This window comes from Hordeum vulgare, chromosome 7H, assembly GCF_904849725.1.
Source record: "Hordeum vulgare subsp. vulgare chromosome 7H, MorexV3_pseudomolecules_assembly, whole genome shotgun sequence".
Taxonomy (NCBI): Eukaryota; Viridiplantae; Streptophyta; class Magnoliopsida; order Poales; family Poaceae; genus Hordeum; species Hordeum vulgare.
The window spans coordinates 236,064,711-236,074,609 of record NC_058524.1 but is presented as its reverse complement, the minus strand read 5'-3'; the positions used below and the strand labels follow the sequence as shown (position 1 = coordinate 236,074,609).

Below are 9,899 nucleotides of genomic sequence, written 5' to 3'. Positions count from 1 at the left end.
CTCAATAGAATTAAGGCCATGCCTTTTATCAATCTTCTCCGGAAAATATACCGTGTGCTCTTTCTCATTAACATTAAAATTCACTTTTACTTTATTGCAATCAATAATAGCATTTGCGGTGTTAAGAAAAGGTATACCAAGAATAATAGAGATCACCAAGCTTCTCAGGAATCTTACCCCTGAAAGAGTAATTAGCAAGAATAGTACATATTGCTTCATTAGGAGTTTTCTTTTATTAGTAACAATATCTTTCATATACCTCGAGTACGGAGGCAACTTAATAGCATCAGTCAAAGGAATTTGAAGAAAAATAGGTTTCATCCATTCACAAAATTTATTGTAATGCTCTTGTTCTTTGGTTTTGGAAGACTTACCTGGGAAGGGCATTGATTTCTATACCCATGGTTCTCTTTCCTTCCCATGTCTTCTTGCAACAAAGTCTTATCTAGTATATCTCTTGCGTTTGTCGGGTGCTTCTTCTTCTTGTACTTGAGGAGGATCGTTCTTCTCATTATCTTTATAAGGTTCAGCACCATCTTTAGTTTCAGCATCGGAAATAGATATACTATTAGGATCAACAATAGGTTCTTCATAAATTATGGGATTATTGGAGTTGTCAGCTTCCTTGTGTTTCTTCTTCTTCTTCGGGGAGCTGACAACGTCTTCTTCCTGCAATTGAGAATCTTGCTCGATTCTCTTTGGATGCCCCTCCGGATAGAGGGGGTCCTGGGTGTGTGTACCACCTCGGGTCTTTATACCATATGCCTGTGTATTTGGGGTGTACGCTTGTTTGGCTTCCCATAAGCTCTCTTGTAGATCAACTCTCGGACACTCTTCAAGTTAGGGTACCATACGCAACATATGGTTCAACCCTGCGTATCCTATTATTGGTGGCCTTGTTGACCTTCAGGAACACGCCATTGAAGATATGTCTCAAACGCAAAAGTTCCAAGATCTTTTTTGTCTTCGGGTGCATAGCATTGATACCACGGATACGAACAACAAACAACAGCTTTGCCTCAGGACTGACATAGAACCCACCCTTCAACCGGGCCTCACGCTTAAGCTGCACCAACTCCTTGTTCTGGGCATCGTACTCCTCGGCATACTACTTGGCGCGGGCAAAGATGACCTTGTGGTTCCCGCATGCCTGCTTCTTCTCGGCGACGACATTCTCCTTCTTCTCGATGGCCGAGAGATCCTCAGTCTTCCTTTTGTGGAGCATCGACTCCGACACCACAACCTTCGCCACCTAAGACGCCATCTCGACGAGTTGTGTTTCATGTATGGCGAAAGCTGAGACGTGGCTTGGCACCTTCGACACCGCGGAGGCGGCCACAATGATGGAGTAGCCGGACAACTTGTGTAATGTGTCGATGTAGTAGTTGCATTGGTTGTATGAAGTTGATATATGAGACTCGAGGTGTCCGGATGTAGAATGCATTATTTGAGGCATGTTAGGTCAGTGTCCGTGGACATGCCCAGACGCATCCACGGACGTTTGAGGAACCGGATTTGCAAGATCCGGTTGTAGATGCTTTTAAAAAGAGTGGGCATGAGAAAAACTTGGTGCAATTTTATACTCAAAGAAATGGCTTCAAAATCTATACTTAAGGTAGGAATGAAACTACGTCCATAAACAATTCAATGGATACCAAAAATATACTATGAAAATAACTCCTATGAAATGTAAGTTTAACATCCAACTCCTATGGCTTAAACTAAATCTCTTAGGGTGTGGGGACCCCGACTTACTAGTCGAGAATCGCCGTGCTTAGTGATCCCAGAGATCAATGCTCACCGAACACAAATACTGAATAAAGAGTCTTACATACAAGTACCGATTATTACAACACGTGACCGAAGGGTCAAGTTCACAAGACACGGCCTAAGGCCAAATCACACGAATACACTAATAGCGGAAAACATAGGGCTAAGCGGGTGCCCATGCCATCAAGCCTACACCGACAGGCATTCTGACTCGGAAGCGTCCTAGTTCGCAGGGGTGTCGCCGAAGACATACTCATCTCCAAACTCCGGTCCTTCCATGTCTGGTCAATAATATAACCACTGGCAAGCCAATGGGTACTTTGAATGTACTCGCAAACAGCCCATGATATGAACAATGAAAGTGAAGGATAACAATATCATGCATCTTTAGTGTAACTCATCTGGATGGAATGATCATGAATATGCATCAAGTTAAAGAATTACTCTTGAAGAATGGGTTACAGGTATCAACATATCTATTGAGGGCTGAACCATCCGGGTTCACCCTATATGCCAAGTCACCAAACTTGGTCATATCATTGCTATCATAGCAACACTTTTCTTGTCACCACACACACACACACACACACACTCACGCACACTTGGTTTACGCGGAAATATCAGGACGTAGTTTAAGCAGGATTACCCAACTGTCCTTGATCGTGGACACGGCTATTCGAATAGTTTACACTCTGAAGAGGTAGTACGCTGGACCCATGAGATCCGGGAAACTTCCGTGTCATCCACGACTCACTATATATCACATACCCGAGGTAAGTACCCGATCAATGCCTTTCCCCTGATGATACTAGACAAAGAGGTCCACTCGATTGGTACCCAGCCCACATGTTGTACGTCTTACGAGCACCAACTCTGGATAGTACCAAGCATGCGGGGACCAACGGTGTGACTGGAACTCATAAAAATGGCATAGTCGTCCTACCTGGCACGACCCCATCACGAGAGTGACCACATATCACTTCCGCCACTAGTTATGTGGCTCTTTGCTAGCATCGACCAGAGTAATTAACATAGCCCCATCCCATAAGGGGTAACATGGTCGTACTGGTAAGGTTGGGACGGTCGACACATCATAAATCTAATCCCATTTCCGAAACCTTACTCACACAAATATCGGGTGCATCACTTTCCCAAAAGTGACCACCTAACTCATCATCACCCTCGGGCATTAGTGGCACCCGACGGGGTTTTCATAAACTCTTGTTTATGTCAACAACATGCTGATGATAGTATTACTGCTATCTTTACTTGTCAACATGGTATTAGCATGACCCTAAGGGGTAGAGTCAACCTCAATGCATGTGCTCTGGAGGAGCCTTCGGTAAAATCATATCAAATGATTACCGGTACTTATGATCATATGCAACGGGAATACTTGCTATTTATCATGCAAAGTAACATATGCTCAGTCATGGTCAAAGGGCTGCTTGCCTTGGTCAGCTAAGTATCCAGGGTCTTCGGGGTCTTCCGCTCCGATTCCCTCATCACACGGATTTTCTATCGTCGATAAAACAATAAATAAGAAATAGCTCACATAGAAACAGTCCACAAAGTCATTTTAAAAATGTTCCCTATTACTGATAAATCTAAGATATCATTTTAAAAATAATTGTCTTAGTTTTCCTTGAAGAAATATTTTTGAAAACAACCAAGCAGAAGCAAAACTATTCCATTTTAGCCCCTTTTAAGATTATAAAATAGAATAGTTGCTAGAAAAATTCATCTAAGCATATCCTTAAATAGTTCACATTTTTAGAAAAATAACAGTGGAAGAGTTGTATTTTTATACTCGTTAAATGTATTTATAAAAATCTTACAAATCCAGGTTTTAAAAATAAAAAGAAAACAGACCAGCTCCTGGCCTGGCTCGGCCCAGAGCTGGGCTGGCCCATGGCCAGCCAACGGCCTGCCCAGGCGCGCACGCCATCAGGTTTGAACCTGACGTGCGGGGCCCTGCGGTAAGTGGCCGAGGCCAGCGTGAGGGTGGAGGCTGGGCCACCGACAGGTGGGGCACACCTGTCGGGGTCGTCTCCTACCTCCAGCCAAAGAGGAGGAGGAGGACGCCGACGAGGTTGCCGACACGCTCAAGCTCATTGAACACGGGAATGGGTCTGCCTGAACGTCGCCTACCTCCTGGTGGTCGAAACAACGATGGGGAGGCAGGGGTTCGCCGGCAACGAGGAGGCCGTGGCGGAGGGGTTTCGGGAGGTGGTCGGGGGAGAGGCTAGAAACACGGAAAAGCTCGGGCGAGTTAGGGGAAAACTCCCTGGGATCGAGGGGCGCAGGAGCCGTCGTGTAGCCGGAGATCGACCGGATCTCCGAGGAAGAGGGGCCTCGGTCGATCTCAAGCACCAGGGCTCTGCTGGTTTGCTGGGGTGTCTAGGGAGGTGCTAGTGGATGTGGCGAAGCTATCTGAGGGGTGCTGGAGCAAGGGGGAGGGCTATTTGTAGGCCCGCGACAGTGAGCAGATTCGGGAGCGCCGGTGACTCACCGTGGCACGCATGGGGGTGCGGAGAGAGGTCGGGGTTGAAACCACGGTCTCGGGACGTGGTATTGGACCGCCCGAACCATCTGCAGCACAGAGAGGGAGAGAGAAGGCGAGCATTCGTGGCCGCGCAAGCTTGGCCGGTTCAGGAGCGCGCGGGCACGCATTGCGCGAGAGAGGAGGGGCCCTGAGGCTTGCCCGACGCAGAGGTTGGACATCTCGGGGGAGGCTGGAACTGGCCGAGGGCGTCGCCCCCACCTTGGTGACTCCCTGTAGCGTGCCCAAAGCGCAGTTTTGGCATGCCACGGCATGCTGGTGCGCTCCGAGGCACTTTGGACGTGTCTAGCATGTCCTGGCACTTGTTGGGGGTGTGGCTAGCCGTTTGGTTTTAGTGGGAACATTGGCTGGTCAAAGGAGGCAAGAAATATTGGTGGTGTCAGTCATGAACTGAGGTCTAAATTGGGGTTTTTGGGCTTTCCACTCTGAACCAGTGAGGGGCGAGTTGACTGGGGTTAGATACAGGTGCTGGCTACTTAATCTAAGAGTTTGAAGCCAAGGAGTTTGGTTTAGCTATGGCTAAGGTGGCTTTTTCCTATCTTTCAGAAGGCGTTCGACAGTGGGTACAAGGGGTTGCACCCCACCACTGGTGCTGAGACTTAACAGGTTTGGTTTTGGTGGTAAACCATGGAGTTCCACCAAATTTGAGCTCCAAAGGACAAGTTTAGCTTTGTAAACTTGAAATCACTCCAATATGACCAGATATGTTCCTTCCAAAGGGAGCGTGGGGAAACTAAGTCCCACAAATCCCATTTTTGGTGTAGAACCCTCGTTTGAGGTATTAGGCACTCCTGCAAAGTTTTAGCATCATTGGGCAAACTTTCCTATGTAGAGTTGCTCTAACTTGATTCTGGACAGACACGTTTTTTGGGTTATTTGGGGTTCTTATCCACCTTTGATCAAGGTGAAACTTTATGTGGACACCAAACAAGGCTTAGGGACACCATAGGAATTTTCTAGGAATTTATTGAGAATATTTCCTTTGGAAATATTTCAAACGGCCAAAACAGACAGAAATAGCTTTTATAGTTTTAATCAATAAATATAATATAAAATGGGGTTTAAAATCCTATGTATGGAAAATATATGTCCTCCTCATCATCTCTAAATTTAATCAGATTTTTCCAAGGCAGAAAAGTATTTTTCCATGTTGGAATACCAATTCTGACCTTAGAAATGGACAGGTTATTTAATTAGGAAAATAATCACAAAAATAATTGTTTTTGTGGTTTTGAAATATAAATATAGGTAAAAATCAGATTACCAAATATGGGTAGAAGCATTGCTTGCTATCAAGGGCATGTAGTGCAACTCAAGGTGGTATTACTTTGGTCACCAATAAGCAATGGTTTTTTAAATCAGTAAAATTCCAAGGAATTTAGGGTTTTAAATCCTCACATGATCAAGCATACAAGCATACAATGTGAATCATGCCACTAACATCATTAGTTTGGAAAAAGTTTTAACAAGCTCAGAATTTTACAATAAATACAAGTGATAGCAAAAACACGGTGTGACAGACCTATCCCCCTTACAAGAATCTCATCCCCGAGATTCCTAAGTTAGGTGCTAAAAAGGTCTGGAAACTCAGATCGGAGATAGTCTTCACGCTCCCATGTAGCTTTGGCTTCGGTGTGGTTGCTCCATTGAACCTTGAAATACTTGATGGTGCGGCTTCTGGTGCATCGCTCTGCTTCATCCAGAATGCGGATTGGCCTCTCGCGGTAGGTGAGATCAGACTGAAGGTCAATGGCCCGGTGATCAATGTCCTTATAAGGATCGGAACGACTTGGCGTCTGGAGACACTTCCGAAGCTATGACACGTGGAAAACGTTGTGCACACCCGAAAGTTCCGAAGGTAACTCCAACTCATAAGCGACCTCTCCACACCTTGCCATGATCTTGAATGGCCCAATGAACCTTGGAGCGAGTTTCCCCTTAACGTGGAAATGCTTAGTTCCCTTGAGAGGCGTGACACGGAGGTACACCAGATCTCCGGGAATGAACTCCACATTCCTGCGGTGAGAGTCCGCATAACTCTTTTGTCGCGACTTGGTTGCCTTCAGATTTTCTTGGACTAATTGCACCTTCTCTTCTGCCTGGTGCAAAACTTCTGGTCCGAAAATCAGGCCTTCTCCGGTTTCTGACCAGTTGAGGGTGGTGCGACATTTCCGTACGTACAACACTTCGAACGGGGCCATCTGGAGACTAGACTGGTAGCTGTTGTTGTATGAAAACTTAGCAAACGGCAGACAGTCTTCCCATTTGGCTCTGTGCGCTAGGACGGATGCGCGGAGCATACCTTCGAGTATCTGATTCACCCTTTCCGTCTGTCCTCCCATCTGCGGGTGGATGGCAGTTCTGAAAGAGAGCATGGTACCGAGGGCTTCCTGAAGTTTCCTCCAAAACCTTGAGGTGAACTGCGTGCCTCGGTCAGATACAATCTCCTTGGGAACTCCATGAAGGCTTACTATGCGCTCGATATAGAGACTAGCCAACTTGTTCCCGTCATAAGTGGTGTTGACATGGATGAAGTGGGCCACTTTGGTCAAATGGTCGACAACAACCCATATCGAGTTATGGCCCTTGCTAGACCTTGGTAGACCAGTAATGAAATCCATCCCTACCTTGTCCCACTTCCATTCCGGCACCTAGAGATGTTGTAGCAGTCCTGCGGGTCGCTGATCCTCAGCCTTAACTTGCTGACACATGATGACCCACAATTATAGGGGATCACTCGTAGTCCTTCCGATAAGTAAGTGTGTCGAACCCAACGAGGAGCAGAAGGCTGTGATAAACGGTTTTCAGCAAGGTAATAACTGCAAGCACTGAAATTAGCAGTAACAAGGGATGGTGTAGTGAGGTGAAACATAGCAAGCGAAAAGTAACAAGTAACAAGTAGTAGCAACGGTGCAGCAAGTGGCCCAATCCCTTTTGTAGCAAGGTACAAGACTGAATAAAGTCTTATAGGAGGAAAACGCTACCGACGACACACGGGAATTTCTGTCATGCTAGTTTCATCATGTTCATATGATTCGCGTTCGTTCCTTTGATAGTTTGATATGTGGGTGGACCGGCGCTTGGGTACTGCCCTTACTTGGACAAGCATGCCACTTATGATTAACCCCTCTCGCAAGCATCCGCAACTACGAAAGAAGAATTAAGACAACGTCTAACCATAGCATTAAACTAGTGGATCCAAATCAGCCCCTTACGAAGCAACGCATAGACTGGGGTTTAAGCTTCTGTCACTCCAGCAACCCATCATCTACATACTACTCCCCAGTGCCTTCCTCTACGCCCAAGTATGGTGAATTGTTATGTAGTTGACGTTCACATAAGACCACTAGAGGAAAAGTAAACATACAACATATCAAAATACCGAACGAATATCAAATTCACATGTCTATTATTAACATGACTTATCCCATGTCCTCAGGAACAAAAGTAACTACTCACAAAGCATAATCATAATCATGATCATAGGTGTAATGAATAGCATCAAGGATCTGAACATAAACTCTTCCACCAAGTAATCCAACTAGCATCAACTACAAAGAGTAATCAACACTACTAGTAACCTTACAAGTACAACTCGGAGTTGTGAGACGGAGATTGGTTACAAGAGATGAACTAGGGATTGGAGAGGAGATGGTGTTGATGAAGATGTTGATGTAGATGCCTCCCCTCCGACGAGAGGAGTGTTGGTGATGACGATGGCGACGATTTCCCCCTCCGGGAGGGAAGTTTCCCCGGCAGTATCGTCCTGCCGGAGCTCTAGATTGGATCTGCTCAAGTTCCGCCTTGTGGCGGCGGCGAAACCATGAAAAAGCTCCCGATTCATTTTTTCTGGAACAAAACCCTTCATATAGCAAAAGAGGGGGTTAGTGGGCCGTCAGGGAGCCCACAAGCTTGCCAACCGCCATCAGGGGCGGTGGCGGTGGCAGGGCTTGTGGCGCCCTAGTAGCCCCCTCTAGTACTTCTTTAGCCCAGTATTTTTTATATAATCCCAAAAAATTCCACGTAAATTTTTAGGGCATTTGGAGATGTGCAGAATAGTGGACTAAGATTTGCTCCTTTTCGAGTCCTGAATTCTAGCTGTCTGAATTCTCCCTCTTCGAATAAACCTTGCAAAATAAGAGAGAAAAGGCATAAATATGGTACCACAAAGTAGTATAACAGCCCATAAAGCAATAAATATCATCATGAAAGCATGATGCAAAATGGACGTATCAACTCCCCCAAGCTTAGACCTCGCTTGTCCTCAAGCGAAAACCAAGTTCCATAAACATGTCCACATGTTTAGGGACGAAGGTGTCGATAAAACATAATACGGACATGAGGGCATCATGATCACACATAGAACAACAATACATCATAAAGATTCTTATGGGAAAGTAACGGTTCCTACACAAAGCAAAGCAAGAAGAAAAAACCTTACCGAGAAGTAACCAACAACAGTCCAAAGTCATTGAAGCAATTGCAATTTATCACAACATGAGAAAGTGTGAAATAAGAGCTTGTAAGGCAAACCCACATACTCAATCATCTCTTTTGTTTTCCACAATTGTTACAACTCATGTGGTACTCATGGTGTCAAAGTTTCAGCTGGACACAGAGGAAGATAGGGGCTTATAGTTTTGCCTCATAACTATTTACCTCAAGGGTAAAGTCAACAACAATAAAGCATAAGTACTCCACTCCAAGTTCATATATGAATATAGATCTTTCCCAAGCATGTGATGGTAGCCAAGACAAAGGCAAAAATAGGGAATTGGTGAAGATCACCATGACTCTTACAAGGGCAAAAAGTAAAGGTACAAGATAGGCCCTTCGCAGAGGGTAGCAGAGGTTGCCATGCGCTTTTGAGGTTTGAATGCGTGTCCTCTTAGTGCGGAGGAACGTCACTTTATATTGCCTCCTATGATAAGGAACTTTACTATGCAGTCTGTCGCTTTTATGTCTTCCTCATCAGAGGTTCGTACAAAGCTTATTTTCCACACACTAATAGATCATACATATTAGAGAGCATTTTTATTGCTTGCACCGATGACAACTTACTTGTAGGATCTTATTCAATCCATAGGTAGGTATGGTGGACTCTCATGGCAAAACTGGGTTGAAGGTTTATGGATGCACAAGTAGTATCTCTACTTGGTGCGGGAGTTTTGGCTAATATGAGGTGGAAGCAATCGTCACATGCTAAGGGATCTCTAAGCATATAACATTGTTTGGAACCAAGCAAACACAATTCATTATGTTGTCTTCCTTGTCCAACATCTACTCCTAAGCATGTAATAGTTTGGTGAGTGCTCACAATTTTAAAAAGTGTCTAGGATGATATATTTATATGTGAACCTCTCTTTCCTTATTACTTCTTATTAATTGCAACAATGACTGAGGTCTATGTTGATTTATTCTCAACAAGTTTCAATCATCATACGTGTCATATGTGAAGCTATCACTTCCCATAAGATCATCTCATGATCTCTCATGCTATCGTTCTTTTCATACTTTTGATCACAACACAAAGCAAAGCCCTTGACTAAGATACTCTTTATTATAT

General features: G+C 44.9%; 1 pseudogene; it reads right to left on the bottom strand.

Annotated features, from left to right (window-relative positions):
- Positions 1–752: 752 nt before the first annotated feature.
- Positions 753–1,264, bottom strand: LOC123408674 (annotated as a pseudogene).
- Positions 1,265–9,899: the final 8,635 nt, after the last annotated feature.